Genomic DNA, 21,553 nt, shown 5'->3' with positions numbered 1-21,553 from the left:
TTGCACCGTTCCGCGAAAACGTTGACGATATAACGACGTACGGTGTCCGAATTAGAAGCCGCAATAAAAACATTCGAATAACGCCCGACACGGGCCAATTACTATACGACCACGTTCAACCCACTGATCGAATTTTCTCCTTTCCCGAAATAATACACAATTATCCACGTGACACCATCTCTCGAGTCTCGTTGCATACGAGACTTTGCTCCTCGTTGCAATTTTTGTACGTTCGATTCGACAAGAACGATGCTGTTGAATGCAAAATGGCCGGAACAAGAGTTGCACAAAGTTTTTGGACTTGTTTGGACATTTTCCTCTCCAACGCAAGTGTTTCGTGCGTTGAGATTTGCACACAATTAATATTTCTGTTGATTTTTACAAAAGAATATTCCTAACGCGCATAGAAATCGTGAGCGTTCTCGTGCGATATTTCTAAATTGTTCTAGTCGCGCAGTGATGTTTCAGCAGTTCCAACACTCGGAATTTAATAAAATTACAATGTTTAGGAACTACATAAACGTCGCGCGAAATTGAAACCCCTGATCTTAGTTTCGTTCTCGTTCTCTGCGAGCTGGCAGAAATAAGTCGAGTATTGTCCGAGAGACCGGACAGATCGTAGTGGGACTTGTAAAATGTGAAATACTTCCATTCGAGCGAGTGTTCATTCGAGAGAGAATACAAGAGCGTAAATAACAAAATTTAACAATATTCTAACCGGTGGAGCCAACGATCTAGTTTCATTTATTTTTACGCATCGTCCGAGTTAACGTAGCTTCACTCGTCTGTTTACTCGACTTTCTATTCGACGATTCTTTCACGATGTTTCTTTTTTATTTATTTGTTTACTTGATTATTTATTTATTTGTTTGCTTGTTTATTTATTTATTTATTTATTTGTGGACAATAAACCCATTGGTTTGTAAAGAAACGTAAACCTAGCGCGTAAATTGAAGGAAAAAGATTACAAAAGATTGTTCAACCGATAACAAAATTTAGCCAAAGATACATTGAAAAAGTCGAGAGACACAGAGTACTTATTATCCAAATTGCAAATGCGAGTAATAGAATCAGAATTAAGGAAACCAGAATTGGAAATCTCGATGGAGTAACGAATTTACGCTAATTAAAAGCTACCCACGATCAATTTGATAATTTATGATTTGAACGGAAAAAGGGCGGCACCAGTTCTACGAGATTCGAGTGATTTCAGATTTATGGTGCTCGTAACTTGGCTGTAGTCGTGATTAACAACTATCTAGTTTATGAGACGCAAATATTGAGAATCTATATTGCACTCTCTCGATTAACGTTTATATACAATTTGATCAGGCGACCAAATAACAAAAGCATATTCAAATCGTAGTCTAGAGTACAATACAGTAATCTGATGCTACATTATTATTAAAATCAGAGCAGAAAAGCTTCATAAAACCAAGCTGCTCTAAGCCACGTTTACTCTATTCGAAATACAAGTAGTAAAATTTACTAACGGTGTGAAAGTAAAAATTAATTACTTCCATAGATATACCGAGTTCATAAGACACAAATCTCAAGAATCTATATTTCACTTTCTCGATTAACCGTTTCTACACAATTTCTTCAGATGACAAAATAACAAAAGCATATTCAAATCGTAACCTAGAGTACAATATACTAATCCAATACAACATTGTTAAAATCAGAGCAGAAAAGTTTCACAAAACCAACCCTCTCGTAAGCCACGTTTACTCTATTCTAAATACAAGTAGTCAAATTTACTAACGATGTGAAAGTAAAAATTAATTACTTCCATAGATATACCGAGTTCATAATACACAAATCTTAAGAATCTATATTTCACTTTCTCGATTAACACAATTTTGTGTTACATTTGTACACAATGTTTTCAGGCGATCAAATAACAGAAGCATATTCAAGTTGTGGTTTAGAGTACAATATACTAATCGAATACTACATTATTAAAATCAGAGCTAAAAAGCTTCACAAAACCAACCCTCTCGTAAGCCACGTTCACTCTATCCCAAATACAAGTAGTAAAATTGACTAACGATGTGAAAGTAAAAAGTATTTCGTTCCATAGATATACCTAGTTCATAATACACAAATCTCAAGAATCTATATTTCACTTTCTCGATTAACCGTTTGTACACAATTTCCTCAGGCGCCCAAATAACATAAGCATATTCAAATCCTAATTTAAAGTACAATATACTAATCTAATATTACATTGTTAAAATCAGAGCAGAAAATCTTCACAAAACCAACCCTCTTATAAGCCACGTTCACTCCATCCCAAACACATCGTAATTACCAAACAACTAAACGGTAGAATTGTACAAATTTCTATCTAAAACTTCTGTTCGACTTCAATTCATCTTTGGAAAGTTTGACCAGCGGTGCGAACGTGCTCCGTTTCTGATCCGCTCCCCATCCGAAATCGCGCGAATATCCACCGACAGACAAGGGATGTAGGTGTTGCAACGTCCGTACGTCGAGCGCGGCTTAGCCACCCGCGACTGTCCGTTTCGGTTGAAATCCAATGAAAAACGGTAAATTGTTTTCGAGCGGGTAACTCGGTCGCGGTCCGTGTGATTAATGCGCGGCGCGGGCGCTTATTCAATTTCACGCGCAGACGGTGCATTATTAATCAGTCCGCAAAATGTAAACTGTGGTCGCGTTTCGGTGTTGTTTCGTCGGTGTTACGCGGCTAGGTGCGCGGTGGGCCACACGCGCTACTAAAATTACGTGCGGCGACAGCTTGATGTCCCGAATTTGTCAAAAGGCGGGCGTATAACGCCGTTTAATCAGTCGCGGGTGTACACTCGCGTCAAGAGGCTGGACGGTTTTCGCCGGCGCCCTTATTACCGGCCATTGTGCGCGGACACAACCCGTTACCGAGACGACCATTTATCTTAATGTGTCCGAACAACGTCGCCGCAACGTCGAAGACGTTCCTAGCCCGCCTGGACGCGAATCGCGGTACCGTCTTGACCCGATCGCGCGTCGATGCCTCGAATTCCTCTCGGGGTGAAATTCGATGATCAGGGTGGAAATAATTCGAATGTACGGAAAACTCGTCGAGAGTGACTCGTCGAGAGTAGCGAGAGAGAAGTATCGCGTCGAGTTTTCCGAAAATGTATTGCGTAAATTCAGTTCCGATAATGGAACGAGTCGAAGCTTGGTTGTGCACGCTCCTGAGGTTTCCTCTGGATGTTGTTTCTTCGAGAATGCATCGATATTCGCTTCGATGTTATCCAGTTCCAAGTGTCCGAATCGAGTACGTTCCGCATCGTACAATTGCATCGAGTTGCAGTATATTCGAATTATTATTCCACGCTCCGTAACTCTTCTCTCTGTTTCCCTTGGTTGCGGAAATCAGGGTCGGTAGGTTCCTCGTTGCTCACGTAAGTGACTCACGAGGTGGCCGAGCTGTCGAAAATACGTTCTTCGTTGTCCGTTGGGAATAATTTTTCCCTCAGTGGTAAACAAGACTCGCGAGAATTTTTCAACACCGGTCCGTTCCTCGGTGAGATATTTCACCGTGTTCGAGATAAAACAGGCGTGTTGCGCAACACCGGTCCCGATTACACGGATTATTATTTCATTCGTACCGCGGTACGAGCAATCGCGTCATTGTTTTCGTTAAAAATCACGATCGCGGGACGCGACTCGCGCGAGGCCCGTGGAACCGTAGCACGAGTTGGCCGATGGATAAACAGCGAGGGCGTTTACGGTTTTCGGCCGGACGTCACGGAACGGAACGAACAGGAACGCGTAACCGCGGAACGGGAACGCACGCCACTCTTCGACGTTTTTACGCCCACGCGTTCATCGAACGTGCCAGAATGGATTTTTCCGTGAATTAGCTGCGCGACATTGTAATCGGGCAGCTCTCGGGCCCGAAAACTCGCGCAGGATATATTTTCGTTGCGATTTCCTCGCCTACGATCGAACGGGACGAGCGTGTAGGCAGAATGTGTGCGCTCTTCCGTTAACCGTGCGCCCCCAAGTTCAAGAACGACATTTCGAACGCGCCCACCGACGCTCGGAAGATACATGTGTTTGCGTAATAACGCGGAACGATCCGAAAACGTGATTTCATACCAAGTTACATTTCGCGCGTCGCGTTACGTTCGATTAGACCTTCGAGGCTTCCGTTTCGCAAAGGAGGATCGATAGGATTGCGTCGCTTCACCCTCTCTCTCTGTAGTGGAATTTGAACATCTTCTGTAGTGGAATTTGAAAACTCTTTGTAGTGGAATTTGAAAACTCTCTGTAGTGGAATTTGGAAACTCTCTGTAGGGGAATTTGAAAACTCTGTAGTCGAATTTGAAAACTCTCTGTAGTGGAATTTGAAAACTGTAGTCGAATTTGAAAACTCTCTCTAGTGGAATTTGAAAACTCTTTGTAGTGGAATTTGAAAACTCTCTGTAGTGGAATTTGAAAACTCTGTAGTGGAATTTGGAAACTCTCTGGTGGAATTTGAAAACTTTCTGTAGTAGAATTTGAAAACTCTGTAGTGGAATTTGAAAATTCTATGTAGTGGAATTTGAAAACTCTCTGTAGTGGAATTTGAAAACTGTAGTCGAATTTGAAAACTCTCTGCAGTGGAATTTGAAAACTCTCTGTAGTGGAATTTGAAAACTCTCTGTAGTGGAATTTGAAAACTCTGTAGTGGAATTTGAAAATTCTCTGTAGTGGAATTTGAAAACTCTGTAGTCGAATTTGAAAACTCTCTGTAGTGGAATTTGAAAACTCTCTGTAGTGGAATTTGAAAACTTTGTAGTCGAATTTGAAAATTCTCTGTAGTGGAATTTGAAAACTCTCTGTAGTAGAATTTAAAAACTCTCTGGTGGAGTTTGAAAACTCTCTGGTGGAATTTGAAAAGTCTCTGGTGGAATTTGAAAACTCTCTGGTGGAATTTGGAAACTCTCTGGTGGAATTTGAAAACTCTCTGTAGTAGAATTTGAAAACTGTCTGTAGTAGAATTTGAAAACTCTCTGTAGTGGATTTTGAAAATTCCCTGGTGGAATTTGGAAACTCTCTGGTGGAATTTGAAAACTCTCTGGTGGAATTTGAATACTCTCTGGTGAAATTTGAAAACTCTTTGGTGTAATTTGAACACTCGCTGGTGGAATTTGAAACCTCTCTGGTGGAATTTGAAAACTCTCTGGTGGAATTTCAAAACTCGAAACTTTGGAGAAAAAAATATTACGAATACATGGAACCTTCGTAACTTTGTAACGCGATCCAAGGATCTAGGAAACAGCACATTTCTACAGAGGAGTATTGTTTCACCGATTAGAAGGTTGAAATTGCATTTACGAGCAACCGTACCCTTTGTTGCAACAATTTTGGAAACGTGCATCGATCACTGCTTGCACGAATGGCGATTTTTAAGAGTCTTCGTTAAACTTCGCGCGATTTTTCAATCGAGCAAAACCTTTAGTCGAACACGCCACGGAAATTGGTCTCGAGAAGGGTCGAGGTGCACGGTACCCGCGAAAGATATTCACGTAGATGGAATCCTTGGACCGAGAGTCGAATTTATAATTATGGATAAATAAACTCGGTAACTCAACGAGGAGCAAACTCCCTAGATATACCTGTTAATCTTCCAACTCGAGTTCAAATGTACCTCCGATGGGAGACGATGATCCGGTAATAAACTTAACCAAGATTACGAAACCGTGTTACTTGGAAACTTCTCGATAATTTCACCTTTACCCTGCAAACTTACTAGTTTCGTCCCCGATGGGATTGCGTTCAACTTGGACGATAAAAATTACCCAAACTTCCTTGCAATCGCCGGAGATTGGAACAACGGTGGTTTGTACTCGATAATCGACGCAGGACTACGTCGAGTTGAACACTCTGGCCAAGATGGCTGCCGAAGGGTAGATAACTCCGTTCGACGCGTTGGCGAGCGAAGCGTTGAAACCCGTAAACGGTGGGCAAATTATTCTCGAAAATATACAACAATTCTACCAAGAGTTTCCATACGTGGATTAGAAATATTCCACGATCCAATCGCGTTCCCTCGAGTCACGTTCTCTCCCTATATTCGAACAACAATAGATAAAATAACCGCGTTCCGTTGTTAGATTACTCTGTACCGTGTTACAAGGAAGAAGATGTCGCGACGACGTGTAAGACGAACGATCTCGAAATATATGTATCGAGACTGTATTCTTGATATTTTTTAAACAGCTTCCCGAGACCTTCGCTCGATTATCTCACGGGCCACGAGGCCAAGATTTTCGCTCGTCCGAGGGCTCCGCGCTAGAAACACGCCTGTCCTTGCATTACGGATATTTCCGTCCAAAGTATTAGACGGTATAAAGGCAGAACCATCTCCCCCACTCGCCATTCCCGGCATGGCCAGACGCTGGCATACGCTATGTAAAGCGCTCGCGAGAACCTTTCTGCCCCTTTTTTGCCTTTAACGCCGCCGGGTACCGCCTCTCTTTCGTCACCCGACGCGCACGCCTGGACTCGAGCTCCTCCGAGGCGACCTCGAGTCACGGCCGTTGTTCTTTGTAACTCGGAGGATCGGGAAACCGCCGGGGATTTTGACATCTCGAAGGACAACGCCCGAGAAATCACCCTCGAGTAGTACACTTCTACGGAGGAGCGTTGTTGTATCGACCAGGGGACTAGAACTGCATTTATGGGCAACTCTACTCTTCGAAATTGAGAGTCGGGGAATTTTTAAACGTGATACTGTTTTTCAAAAATATTGCGCGGTGAACTTTGACATCTCGAAGGACAGTACCCGAGAAATCACCCTCGAGTAGTACACATCTATGGAGGAGCGTTGTTGCACCGACCAGGGGACTAGAACTGCATTTATGGGCAACTCTACTCTTCGAAATTGAGAGTCGGGGAATTCTTAAACGTGGTACTGTTTTCCAAGAATATTGGGCGGTGAACTTTGACATCTCGAAGGACAGTACCCGAGAAATCACCCTCGAGTAGTACACATCTATGGAAGAGCGTTGTTGCATCGACCAGGGGACTAGAATTGCATTTACGAGCAATTCTACTCTTGGAAATTGAGAGTTGGGGAATTTTTGTACGCGATCTTTCACATTTCGAAGGACAGCACCCGAGAAATCACCCTCGAGTAGTACACATCTATGGAAGAGCGTTGTTGCATCGACCAGGGGACTAGAATTGCATTTACGAGCAATTCTACTCTTGGAAATTGAGAGTTGGGGAATTTTTGTACGTGATCTTTGACATTTCAAAGGACAGCACCCGAGAAAATACTCTCGAGTAGTACACTTCTACGGAACAGTGTTATTGCTTAGACCAGGGAACTAGAATTGCATTTACGAGCAACTCTACCCTTGGAAATTGAGAGTTGGGGAATTTTTGTACGCGATCTTTGACATCTCGAAGGACAGCACCCGAGAAAATACTCTCGAATAATATATTTCTGTGGAGGAGTGTCATTTCTCCGATCAGAGGGCTAGAATTGCATTTATGAGTAATTCTACTCTTCGAAATTGAGACTCGGCGAATTTTTGTACGTAATACTATTTCCCAAAAATATTGCTCGGTGAACTTTGACATCTAGAAGGACAGTACTCGAGAAATTAGTCTCGAATAATACATTTCTATGGAGGAGTGTTATTACACCGATCAGAAGGCTGGAATTGCATTTATGAGAAACTCTACTTTTCGAAATTGGGACTCGGCGAATTTTTATACTCGAACTTTGACATCTCGAAGGACAGCACCCGAAAATATACTCTCGAGTAGTACACTTCTATCAAGTAGTGTTACTGCACCGACCAGGGTACTAGAATTGCACTTGTGAACAACTGTACCATTTGAAATTGAGCCTAGGCGAATTTTGTTACGCGATATTATTTTCCAAAAATATTGGCAATATTGGTACTCAAACGAAGTCAAAGTTTCAAGATTCCTTGTACCTCGTCGCAAACGATCGAGTAACCGTGTTGAACTTTGACACCTCGAAGTACATTGCTCGTGAAATCGTCCTCAAATAATACACACTTCCACCTAGAAGTTCGACTACCCTGTATACAAGTTTGCAAAGATTTGTCGCGCGCCACCTACTTTCGAAAAACCTAGTACTTCGGTTCGGTTTCGTTATCGAGATCTCAAGGTCTCCACCTTTTCCGAATTCAACGACCATCGAGTAGCGATACCAGTTTCAAGTGGTTCCACGTCGTTCAAACGAGACGGTATTTATTATTTCAATAAACGAATTTCGAAATGGTCGTTGGTACGGCCATTGTCACCGAGCCGCGTTATCGTTTTTCCTTTCTCTTAACATTTGCCAAAGGACATTGATGCAGATGCTCGATAACTATCGTATCGGCGCACCCGGTTGGCGCACTTGCCTCGACGGGCACGGCGCGTCGGATCGTTGTTATCAAGGCCAGCGTTATTTACGATACCATTTCGAAGGAATTCCGTTAGCGTTCGATATCGGTGACGTTCGCGGGTCGATAGTAGCGCGCTCGTACAGCGATCGTTTCGCTCGGATCTTTTCGTGGAAGGTGCGAACCGCGTCGGAGCCTGGCCAGCTCGCCCCTAAACCTGTTTCAGCGGTTGAGACGTTAAAGGTTCGTTTCTTGCCGCGAAGTTATACGATTGGCCGCGTACGAAACGCGCGCGAGCCTACGCGATATCCGTACGAATTTACGTGGCTGCGTACGCGAAACGAAACTAGCTTTTAACGAGGGTGAAGCCATCGTAACCTACCCCGGTGTGTGGTCCACCTCGAGTACATCGTTCCTAAGACGACGACAGGTGCGAACTTTTCAGGTTAGAATTCTCCGTCACGTTCCTCGGGATCTTCCCTCTCCTGCGAGTCTTCCGCTTTGCGATATTGTCGCGTAATAATTAAGGATTTGATAGAAAAAATGTTGATCTCCAACGAGAGATCGAACTCTTTATCATTTTCTTCTGTATTACACTTTAATTGCGGTCCCTTTGGTCACAGATTCCTGCGGATCTGATCACGGGTCAAGACTGATCTGTCTCCTATGTGTCGGGTTTTTATATCTGTTCTTGTCCTAAGTGTCCTGCGTTGCGCAAGGAGTGCGTCGTTATGCGAACGGAAAGAGTCTCGTGAGTTGTTATGGGAACGTATGCAAAAGGAATTTCGGTTATCAGCGGTCAGTCGTATGGAGTATCATGCGTTGTTATGGGAGCGGAAAGAGTCTCATGAGTTGTTATGGGAACGTATGCAAAAGGAATGTTATCGATTTTTGGTATGGTTACAATATAGTCTCGAAATCTTCGAAAAATCCTCGAGTTTCACGTTCGAACAATTGTACTCCAAATTATCGATTCATCGAGGTAACTCGGAGTATTTGTTAGTTACCGGTTTCTTAATTATTATTAATAGTTACTTAGTATTCAAAGTAGAGAATTTAGAATCACGTTCATCGGTGAAAAACTACGCTTGTTTCTAACTGTATGTAACTCGAGTAATCATTTGTGAGTATTAATATTTGTTAAGGAGACTTTGACGAAGCATTCACCTTGTAAGGTTAAAGAAAGGTCGATTTTGAAATTTCTGAGTTTCGACAACCCTTCTTGAGTCATATTTAATCAGGCGTACGAGGTTTATTCGCTAAGATCGAGTTACTGGTATATTAATTATTATTAGGGTAGAGAATTTAGAATCGTGTTCACCGTCGAAAAACTACGCCTATTTCTAACTGTACGTAACTCGAGTAACCATTCGTGAGTATTAATATTTCTTGACCAGAGTTTGACAATGCATTCACCGTGTAAAGTTAAAGAAAACTCGATTTTGAAATCTTCGAGTCTCGACAACCCTTATTAAGTGGTATTTAATCAGGCCTGGGAGGTTTATACGTTAAAGTCGTGTTGTATTTCCCTTCGAAACGAATTTAATCGTCCTTGAACTCGCCCCGAACAGCATTTCGGTGTTGGACGTGAACGATACGCGCGACTTCTAGTCGATCGTCGATCGTATCGCAAACGAAGCGTGGAAAACCCGATTTCGAGACCTCGCGAACACCGTCAATAATATTTACGTGCCTCGAACCTCGACGAGCGTAGATTTCGCGGGCGATTTCTTCTCGAGGACGTGACTTTGACCATAGATACACCAGAATCGATTCGTAGATGAAAACAATCGCTATAGAAACGTAAAAGGAAGCATATTTGCGAGGTGAGATTTTCGTAACTTGTCTACGCGAGTACGTTGAGTATTCATAGGAGAATTCTTTTGTCTCGTGCCTGTAAAATAATTTTCTTCCTGAACAATTTACTTCGCGACACTTTATTCGTTGGACTTTACCCCTCTGAGGATTCCAGGCATTCTTCGAGTTCATTTTTCGACGATATCTCGACCTATTAGTTTCATTAGTGTGGAGTATATGCTACAGGAGGAGTAAGTGTTGGGTTTTGTATATAATAAAGTAGAGGGTCCGATGATCGATTTTGTTCAAATAATCGGTTTGTATTTCCGATTCGCACGAGGTACACGGTACAAGTGAGCTCTCTAGCTCGCGAATGATCCACGCGCAATACGCCCTAGAAAGAAGTACTATATACACAGAAGAGAAAATATCACGGTTATTCGTATCGATAAGTATTATTTCTAGTCTCCGTCAGTAACTTACAAATTTGTGTAAAAAATAAAAACCAAAAACGCACCGTCCGTGTTTTTAACGACGTTACTCAAAGTAACGTTAAAATCACCTTCCAAGTAATTACATCGTACCGTCTAACAAAGAATAAAGGTAATCTCTTGCATCCGCCATTGTATACGCGACAGCTATTGGGTTGTTGAGAAAGTGATCTCGTTTCTTCGGTGAAAATGAAACACGATTTTCTTAGAATGTATAAACATTCTATCAAAATATATATTCTCGACTTTGGAAAACGAAATGACTTCCCGAACAACCAAATTCTTTTGGTGACAATAAAATACAATTTTTTTTAGAGAATATAAACATTCTATCAAGTTATATATTCTCCACTTTGAAAAATGAAATGACTTCCCGAACAATCCAATTCTTTTGGTGAAAATGAAACACGATTTTTTTTACAGTGTACAAATGTTTTATTAAAGTTATATATTCTCCATTTTGGAAAACGAAATGACTTCCCAAACAACCCAATATTTTGGTGATAATAAAATATAATTTTTTTACAGAATATAAACATTCTATTAAATTATATATTCTCCACTTTGGAAAACGAAATGACTTCCCAAACCTAACCCAATTCTTTTGGTGACAATAAAATACGATTTTTTTACAGAATATAAACATTCTATCAAGTTATATATTCTCCATTTTGGAAAACGAAATCACTTCCCGAACAACCCAATTCTTTTGGTGACAATAAAATACAATTTTTTTACAAAATATAAACATTTTATCAAGTTATATATCCTCCACTTTGGAAAACGAAATCACTTTTCGAACAACCCAATTCTTTTAGTGACAATAAAATACAATTTTCTTACAGAATATAAATATTTTATTGAATTATATATTCCCCACTTTGAAAAACGAAATCAAAGAACGAAACCACATTCCAGACAACCTAATAAATCTACAATACTTTCGATCCCCCGACAAATGATAAATAACTGGCATAGGGTCGGTTTCGAGTCCCCTGAACGTTCCCGGAATCGTTTCAAAGATCGAAGCTCGTGCAGGATCCACGACACCCGATTACGTTCGTTAATTCGTCTATAATCGAGAGACGATTCGTCGTTGTAGCGACACCCGTCGCTCCGGCGCGGCGTTCGCCAAGAATTCGGCACACTTTCGTTCCGGTGGGGGGAAAACGGTCGGCCGTAAAATTAACGATCGCGTTCATCGATACACCTGACGTTTGCAATTGCGTTTTTTCGATCGGTCCGTACGATCGACCGGTGTAAAGTAGCGGCCCGACGGCGATAAAGCGTATTATCGAGCGTTACCGAGCGAACATCGGACCGAACGAGTCCCGAACCGAGCGAGAAAGCGTGCTCGGTCCCCGCTAGGGAGAAAGGGAGGGGGAAGAGGCGGAGAGAAAGAACTGTTCGACCGCTACGGATGCGTCGTAATCGTTTCTTTCGACGTTTCTTTTGCCCTGGCAGCAATTTTCTCTCTCGGTGGACGTAATCGTCTCCTGGGCGAATTTTAACGAATCGACGCTCCGGTCCCGAACGTTTATCGCAATTATCACCGAGCTCTCGTTCCGTCGTTCGGGCGTCGAAGAGCAGCGTGCTTTCAGGAAATTAATATTCACCCTTCATCGAGTCGTCCCTGTTTTTATCGATCGCGGAGCGCACGCTGTTGCCGGGTACCCGGCGCGGTTATTGCGTTAAGCTCGGTTCACATCGTGCGTATTTACGCGCGGTTCTCGCTCGCGGCGCCGATCGTTAATTAGAAAACGGTTCGAGCGAAGGGCTCGGGGACCAACGAGGATCGTGTCCTGGTTCGTTCCTGGGCTCGTCGTGTCCCGCGAGGGTACCGTGTCGCTTTAACCGGGGGACTCGTCTTCTCTTCCTCGAACGATAATGTCACAGTAATTTCGCGAGAGACGGACGGGTCGCATTTTTACGAACCGAATATTTTCGGTTTTTATTTATTTTATTTTTATTTTTTTGTTTTCAGAACACTCGATTCCGAACAATCTTCCCGAACGAAGGGAAAGTAAATTTTCTTCCGATTCGTTCGAGATCGATAACGGGCATCAAACATTCTATTCTATCTTAAACATTCTAACCTAATATATCTACGATACTTTCGATCCTCAAAAGTAAATTTTCTTCCGATTCGTTCGAGATCGATAACGAGCATCAAACATTCTATTCTATCTTAAACATTCTAACCTAATATATCTACGATACTTTCGATCCCCAAAATGGTAAATAACTCGCATAGACTCGGTTTCGAGTCCCTCGAACGTTCCCGGAATCGTTTCAAAACATGAAGCTCCTGAAGAATCAACGACACCCGAGGTCGTTCGTCGATTCATATAAAATCGAGAGACGATTCGTCAATAGAAGAATTCCCTTCTATCGAAGAGAGATAGTTTCTGCTATTAATACTACATAACGGTATCATTATAGTAAAACCGTACGCGGTGTTCTTTTTCGATCTAAATTTAAACCATCCCTCGCGATACCAATGAGCAACCTTCTTCTCGTCTCTGAAAAATCACCCGGTCCGGTTTCTCGAGAGATCGCGAACTATCCAAGAACAGACGTAGAAACGTTCAGAACAAGTACGTAGAAACGTACACCGGTGTTCGTGAACGATGCGAACCGTGACATCGAAGAAAAGAGTATCCCTTGTCCCCATCCAGAAAAATATTCTCTTCACCCAGGGGGAACGCGCTCGCACTTTCCACGAATTTCAACCGTACGCGGACCCCGCGTACCTTTTCTTCCTTTCCGCTTTCTCTACGTTCTATATTTGCCCCGTTTTTTTGCCGCACGGTCCCCGGTTACGTGCACCTAACCCGTGCACGCGTTTATCGGAAGAGGCGCGCGGAAAGAAACGAGGGAGAAAGGAGATCGGGTCTTTTGCGTATGTAAATGTTGCCGCGTACAGAAAGAGGTGGTGCTCCGTAATCATTGCACGCCCTCCAGACAGACGGCTTTTTGGTGGAAGGTGTAAACGGCTTTACTGGCTACTTAAACTCGTTCCAGATCGATGTGCAAACGACCACGGGCACCGGCCAGTTAAGACATTATCTCGACGGGACTTTGTAAAAAAGTTCGCCGTTGCGAAACGTATACCGCCCTGCGGAGCCCGCGTCGACTCGTATGTCGTCTCGTTTCGTCGACGATCGACCGTGGCTTTTCTTATCGCGGTGTACGCCCGCCGGAATTAATTTCGCGCTCGTAATTTAAACCACCAGCTCGCTTTAAACCCGACAGCTGCCCGCTGGGGGAAACTCTTTCATTTTTTCCCCTATACGACGCACCGTTCCCCTTTTTCTTACATCTCGCGCGTTCGATATTTCCGTTCCTTCGATTCGAACCGATCGCGTCTCGAGGTGGACGGAACGCGATCGCTCTCGGGGAATTTCGATTGTTCGCGGGACGGTTTACCGGCGTGGATCGGGACCTCTGGATTTATTTATTTCGGTTTCGTTGAACGCGTTTAAATTTTTGACCAACGAAGATGCAAACAACAGAAAAATTATACAAACCCCGTAGACGAAATCTTGTGATCGACAGATTCGGTAGAGACGAATTTAAATTATTCGCGACATCGATAAGATTTTCCGGATTTATTTATTTCAGTTTCGTTGAACGCGTTTAAACCTTTTCACGAACCAAGATACAAACAACAGGAAAATTACACAAACACCGTAGACGAAATCTTGTGATCGAAATATTTGGTGAAGGTGAGATTAAATTATTCGCGACATTGGTAAGATCTTTCGGATTTATTTATTTCGGTTTCGTTGAACGCGTTTAAACCTTTGACCAACGAAGATACAAACAACAGCAAAATTACAGAAATATCGTAGACGAAATCTTGTGATCGAAATATTTGGTGAAGATGAGATTAAATTATTCGCGACATTGGTAAGATCTTTCGGATTTATTTATTTCGGTTTCGTTGAACGCGTTTAAACCTTTGACCAACGAAGATACAAACAACAGCAAAATTACAGAAATATCGTAGACGAAATCTTGTGATCGAAATATTTGGTGAAGGTGAGATTAAATTATTCGCGACATCGGTAAGATCTTTCGGATTTATTTATTTCGGTTTCGTTGAACGCGTTTAAACCTTTGACCAACGAAGATACAAAGAACAGAAAAATTACAGAAACACCGTAGACGAAATCTTGTGATCGAAAGATTCGGTAGAGACGAATTTAAATTATTCGCGACATTGATAAGATTTTCCGGATTTATTTATTTCGGTTTCGTTGAACGCGTTTAAATTTTTGACCAACGAAGATACAAACAACAGAAAAATTATACAAACCCCGTAGACGAAATCTTGTGGTCGAAATATTCGGTGGAGATGAGATTAAATTATTGGCGACATCGATAAGATTTTCCGGATTTGTTTATTTTGTTTTGTTGAACGCGTTTAAACCTTTTTGACGAACCAAGATACAAACAATAGGAAAATTACAGAAACACCGTAGACGAAATCTTGTGATCGAAAGATTCGGTGGAGACGAATTTAAATTATTCGCGACATCGACGAGACTCCCCGAATTTATTTAGTCGTTTCGTTTTATTAAACTGTTGTTACCTTTCGGTAAACGAAAGTACGAACAACAGGAAAATTATATAGACACGGTAGACGCAATTCTATGATCGAAATATTCGGCAGAGACGAAATTAAATTATTCGCAACATCGACGAGACTCCCCGAATTTATTTAGTCGTTTCGTTTTATTAAACTGTTGTTACCTTTCGGTAAACGAAAATACAAACAACCGGAAAATTATACAGACACAGGAGACGTAATCTCACGATCGAAATATTCTCGATATTTCGTACGATCGTAAGATCCCCCGGATTTATATACTTCTTTTTATTAAACGAGTTTAACCGTTCGGTGAAGAAAAACACAAAGAACGGAAAAATGACACAAACACCGTAGACGAAACCCTACGATCGAAATATTCAACGGAGACGAATTTAAATTACTCGCGACATCCCGTGGCGTTTATTCTTGTAAACTTGACATTGACTTTGGATATCTCGCGATCGAGACCGAATTAAATCCCCGCTCCTGTCGTTGAAAAGCAAAAAAAAAATCCTGTTGTTTCTCGCGAGATCGAAATCAACCTGAAATAACACATACATATATATATATACACTCGAGTCACCGAATAGTGTATCACGGGTCACAAATCTCTCTCTAAATAATACCGCGGTTCGGGATAATTTGTAACGTTCGTCGACGACGATCGGAGAAACAAAAGGAAACGGAGGGCGAGAAAGGAGACTCCTCGTCCTCTCCGTCGGCGCGTGAAAAGCTTTTTGAAATAGATCGAACGAATCGAACGAGCCGTGTTCTAAATATATGTACACGCGCGGGATACCCACTGGCATAAATTCGTTGCTTTATGTTTTCGAACGTGACGCTCGTCCGTGGCCCGCGGTTTCCCGCCATTCTCGAGTGCAAGTAAAAACAACGCCGGATCGCTTTACGAACAGCCGAGTGGTTTACGTAAGAAGAAACCGCGGAACGTTTATGTCGGAGATTCACCCGGCTTGCTTCCGGGGTGGGTATACATCGACGCGCGTCCTGGAAAAAGCGTCTAGACCGCGATCGAAACGTCGTCGTCGACGTCGATCGATGATCTACGCACGGTACTTTCGTACCAGTGAACAGTAAACCGAAAGAAAACTCGCGAGCAAAAAGAAAGAACGTACACGCGCGATCGATCCACGATCCCAGTCGTCGCATCTGCTCGCGAGCGAGCATCGACTCCCTGGAAACCCTCCTCGGTCTCTTTGCATAATGAATTTTGCACTCGGAACGCGGACGGAACACGCGCAACAATCACCGGGAAAAAGTGATCGATAATCGTGACCACTTGTACAATTCCGTGGAATATTTCGATCGTAGGATTCAATGCACAATTTTCCTGTTCTTTCTGTTTCCGTTTACCGAGATGTCGAACACGTTCAACGCAAATCGATAAATCCGGGGTAGATGAATCTCAACGATGTCGAGAATTATTCGGTTTCGTCTTCGTGGAATGTTTCCATCGTAGGATTTCATACACGGTGTCTGTGTAATTTTTCGATTCTTTGAGCTTTTGTTTAGCAGAAGATTGTACTCGTGTAACGAAATAGAATAAGTGTATTCGGAATCGAGTTTACTCGAGTTCGTATTAACCGTATTAATCGTATTCTTCTAGAGGCGAGTTTCTTGCGCGATGGACGAAATTGAATAGTTTCTCGAGAATAATTGAGGAGATTCTAGTTTTCGTTTCGTCGGTTTTAAGTACGACGTTGTACCGATTTCTAGAAGCTTATATGCTACTCGAGTTATAATACCTGGGCAGTTATTGTTACTTTTATGTACAACGTTGCACCGATTTCTACAAGCAGACTCTCTGTTCGAGTTAGAACAAAATCTAACGAAAACGAGAGAAGGTTGCATCGTCAAGTATTGCCAAGTTTGGGTACGATATTACGACCTACACGAGTTAAAGAAAGAGTCTAAGAGAAGTGTTAAAGAAAGAAGAAGATGCGTCGTGAGCTGTTGCTAGTTTCGGACACGATATTCTATCGATTTCTAAAAGTAGATCTTCCACTTAAGTTCGGACGAAACACAAGAGACACGGGGGATGAAGGAGCGCATCGTTGGCTATTGCCAGGTTTAGATACGGTATTAGATCGATTTCTAAAAGTAGATCTTCCACTTAAGTTGGAGGCAAATACAAGAGAAATGGAAGAGAAAGTCTTGGCCAAGTCTCTCTCGGACTGTTCAAGGGTGAAATTAGACAGCGGAGCACACATCCGTGAAGTTTGGAATATTTCTCGGACATGGTGCCTATCGAAACTCTGAGAACATTTATGAAAAATCCAACGGTCGAGGTCACGGATGTTAAGACTACGTAACGTTCGCTCGCAACAACGTTCGATTATTTTTCTTATCCGAATCGGTTATTTCCTCCTTCCTCGCGGGAAACGTGATTCCCGTGCACACCGGGAAAACTCGCGGTTACGTCACGCGTGGACGCGGTAATTTATCGTCGCACGTGGTACCACGGAAAAATTATCCCTCGTTTTATTCTCGGATACGCGAAATTTAGTTTACGGGGCGGGACGCGAGGCACGGATCATTGTGGGCAGAGCGAATTGCTAAATATATAAGCGAACGACGAACCAAGAAGCGAGGGACCACCGCGCCACGGTAAAACCGCGAAATAGATATTAAAACTAGAAACCGGGCTCGAATGATGCATTGCAACGAGGGTCGAAATGCCAACCGACCTCATCCGCCCTCTTGTCGGCTGGCAACGATCCACATTTTCGACAATGAGTCACGATAAGCGGGTCGACCGGTTCGGTTCGTCTGTTCTGCTGTCTGTCGATGATCGTTCCACGTACAACGCGTTTCTTTTTCCATCGTTGAGATATTCCAGAGAATAATTAACGACGAAGGGAACATTTGCGAATAAATTTACTATAATCGTCGATTTTCAAAGTAGTTAAATTCATAAGGTTCGTTTGAATGTAGAGGTATACTAGCGAGTGGAATATGGGGTAGGTACTTCGGTTCGTCTGTTCTGCTGTCTGTCGATGATCGTTCCACGTACAACGCGTTTCTTTTTACCTCGTTGAGATATTCCAGAGAATAATTACCAACGAAGGGAACATTTGCGAATAAATTTACTATAATCGTCGATTTTCAAAGTAGTTAAATTCATAAGGTTCGTTTGAATGTAGAGGTATACTAGCGAGTGGAATATGGGGTAGGTACTTCGGTTCGTCTGTTCTGCTGTCTGTCGATGATCGTTCCACGTACAACGCGTTTCTTTTTACCTCGTTGAGATATTCCAGAGAATAATTAACGACGAAGGGAGCATTTGCGAATAAATTTACTATAATCGTCGATTTTCAAAGTAGTTAAATTCTTATGGTTAGTTTGGATGTAGAGGTACGTTAGCAAGTGGAATATCGATGGGGTAGGTATTCGGTTCGTCTGTTCTGCTGTCTGTCGATGATCGTTCCACGTACAACGCGTTTCTTTTTACCTCGTTGAGATATTCGAGTGAATAATTAACGACGAAGGGAATATTTTCGAATAAATTTACTGTAATTATCGACTTTCGAAGTGGTTAAATTCGTAAGGTTCGTTTGGATGCAGAGGTATGCTAGCGAGTGGAATATGAGAGGGTAAGTAGTGGATGCAGAGGGGGTAGGTAGGTTTGGTTCGCCATTTTCGGGTCGATAGGGTGGAAGATAGTGTATTTAGGTATCCACGAGCGTTGTAACGTCGCTAACTTCGATAAACGCTCAAAATATTTGAAAAATGTCACCAGTCTATGGAACTCGTGTCTCCACCCAGAGAATCGATAGAAGCTTCAACGATAGAATAATTCATTGGATGGTTCGGAAAGTCATATAATTTTCCAAAATATAGAATATATAATTTAATAAAATGTACACTCTTAAAAAATCGTGTTTCATTTTCACAAAAAGAAAAAAACGAAACGACTTTCCAAACAACCTAATATTCACGGGCAATAAACTCATTGATTTACAACGATAAAATAAACATAGTGCTTAAATCGAAGAGAAAAGATCAGTAAAAGTAATTCCTGAATCTTGAACCAGCGATGTACAAGACAACGGTGAACCGTATATTCCGTAATTGAAATCTAACGAAAAGAAAACGCGTAACGAATTTGATTTTCTCGATATCGAAGTTCGTGTCCTTTTACGCGACGATGATACCCTTTGTCGACTTCGAGGCAATCGAGTAACGCGCGTAACGATACATCGCGGGAGCGAGTTAGATTCCAGAGTGTTGCTCGACCGAGAATGATATACGGAAGTGAGTCGGAGGTGGACGAATTTACGTAAAATTTCGCGGAGAAAAATAAATGGTCGATGACGCGGTATCGTTCCAGCGTGGGTCGTGGACGCGTGTTATACCGCGGGGGTGATCGTTAATCCGTCCATCGTGGCCGCTTGGACCTGTTCGCGTTACAGTTATAATTGGTAGCGGTAATCTCAGACGCGACATCGATCGTATCGATAAAGATGTCGGTCCCGGTGCTCCCGGGTTCGTTAAAGCGTCCACCTCGGATACCGTACAAATCTCCCGCAGCTAACGCGTCCTCGTCGCGTCCATTTTCGAGACGATTTTCGCGCGAAGTCTTCCCCGAAGTCGTAACTTCGGCCAGCGGCGTGTATCGGCGAATAAAGAAATCGTCGAATCTTCGCTCTTCCATTTCTTTCGCGGCACCTGGCTGCCATTAATTCCACGGGGTGGGCGGCCGGGCGGTTGGTGTATTCTCTCTTTCAAGAGAGAGAAAAAGAGAGAGAGAGTTGCTCGTTGTCCGGGTTGCTCCCTATTAATCACCCGAGTTTTTTCGCCGCGGTAATTTCGGGTAATCACCGACAGACGGATACAGTAAAGCACACTAACGAGAAAGAGTCTTGCTAGGCCGAACGAAAGACTACCGTGAGAGTTATCGCTTCTCTTGCACCAGAAAACCACCAACCGAACCCCTCCCCTCCGCACCTTGTACGCGAATAACGTCGCGACGTGGGCGTGAAATTCTCGGCGTCAGATCGCGCGACACATATCGGGACCGCTCTGTCGACTCTATTGCGTTGTTTTCCCGTATAAAAATCTCGGCTCGCGCGACACCACGACGACCATCACGATGACGACGACGAACACGACGATGGAAAATGGGATCGAGATGGAGCGGACGCGTCGAAAGAGAGGACCGTCGACCACTCGCGATTAAATGAACCGGTTGAAACTTGCGTTGTTCTCGAGTGAATTGACTCGATTGGAGAAATGTGGAAACGATCAGCGGACTTCTTCGATTGTGGACACTTTGGTGGATTGTTGGGTGTGGATGCATTTGGAGCAGAGGTTGTTCTAAGTTTGGGTAGAAAGTATCCGTTGAATACGGTTAGTGGAATTTTGCGGTTTCGAATATCCATAGGATGATCGAAAGGTTAGAGGTGTTCAGTTCCTGAATTTTCTTTTTTAATTGAATATCCATAGGATGATCGAGACGTTAAAGGTGTTCAGTTTCTGAATTTTCCATTTTAGAATATCCATAGGACGTTCGAAACGTTAGAGGTGTTTACTTCCTGAATTTTCCATTTCAAATATCCATAGGATGTTTGAAAGGTTAGAAGTGTTCAGTTTCTGAATTTTCCATTTTCAAATATCCATAGGACGTTCGAGACGTTAGAGGTGTTCAGTTCCTGAATTTTCCATTTCCAAATATCCATAGGATGTACGAAAAATGGAAGATGTTCAGTTTCTGAATTTTCCATTTTAGAATATCCATAGGACGTACGAGACGTTAGAGGTGTTCAGTTCCTGAATTTTCCATTTCCAAATATCCGTAGGACGTACGAAACGTTAGAGATGTTCAGCTCCTCGATTTTCCATTTCAGAATATCCATAAGACACTCGAAACGTTAGAGATGTTCAGTTCCTGAATTTTCCATTTCCAAATATCCGTAGGACGTACGAAATGTGAGAGATGTTCAGTTCCTGAATTTTCCATTTTCAAATATCCATAGAACGTTCGAAAACTGAGAGATGTTCAGTTCCTGAATTTTCCATTACAAAATATCCATAGGACGTACGAAAAGTGAGAGATGTTCAGTTCCTGAATTTTCCATTTCCAAATATCCATAGAACGTACAAAAAGTGAAAGATATTCAGTTCCTCGATTTTCTATCTCCAAATTTCTGAACAAACAACTTTTCATCCCCCAAAACAATTTACACTCTGATCTCCATAGGGCACTGGAAACTCTAGAGATCAGTTCGGTTCCTAGATTTTCCATTTCCAAGTTTCTGGACAACCAACTTTTCTCCTCCCGAGAATTTTTT

At 42.5% G+C, this 21,553-nt stretch overlaps 1 protein-coding gene across 3 annotated transcripts in view; it reads left to right on the top strand.

The window, feature by feature from the left end:
- Positions 1-21,553, top strand: part of LOC143148359 (uncharacterized) — a 506,012-nt gene that overhangs the window by 100,485 nt on the left and 383,974 nt on the right. The window lies entirely within an intron of this gene.

This window comes from Ptiloglossa arizonensis, chromosome 6 (genome assembly GCF_051014685.1).
Source record: "Ptiloglossa arizonensis isolate GNS036 chromosome 6, iyPtiAriz1_principal, whole genome shotgun sequence".
In the NCBI taxonomy this organism is placed as follows: domain Eukaryota; kingdom Metazoa; phylum Arthropoda; class Insecta; order Hymenoptera; family Colletidae; genus Ptiloglossa; species Ptiloglossa arizonensis.
The sequence above is the reverse complement of the archived record's forward strand: the minus strand, read 5'-3'. Positions and strand labels throughout refer to the sequence as shown.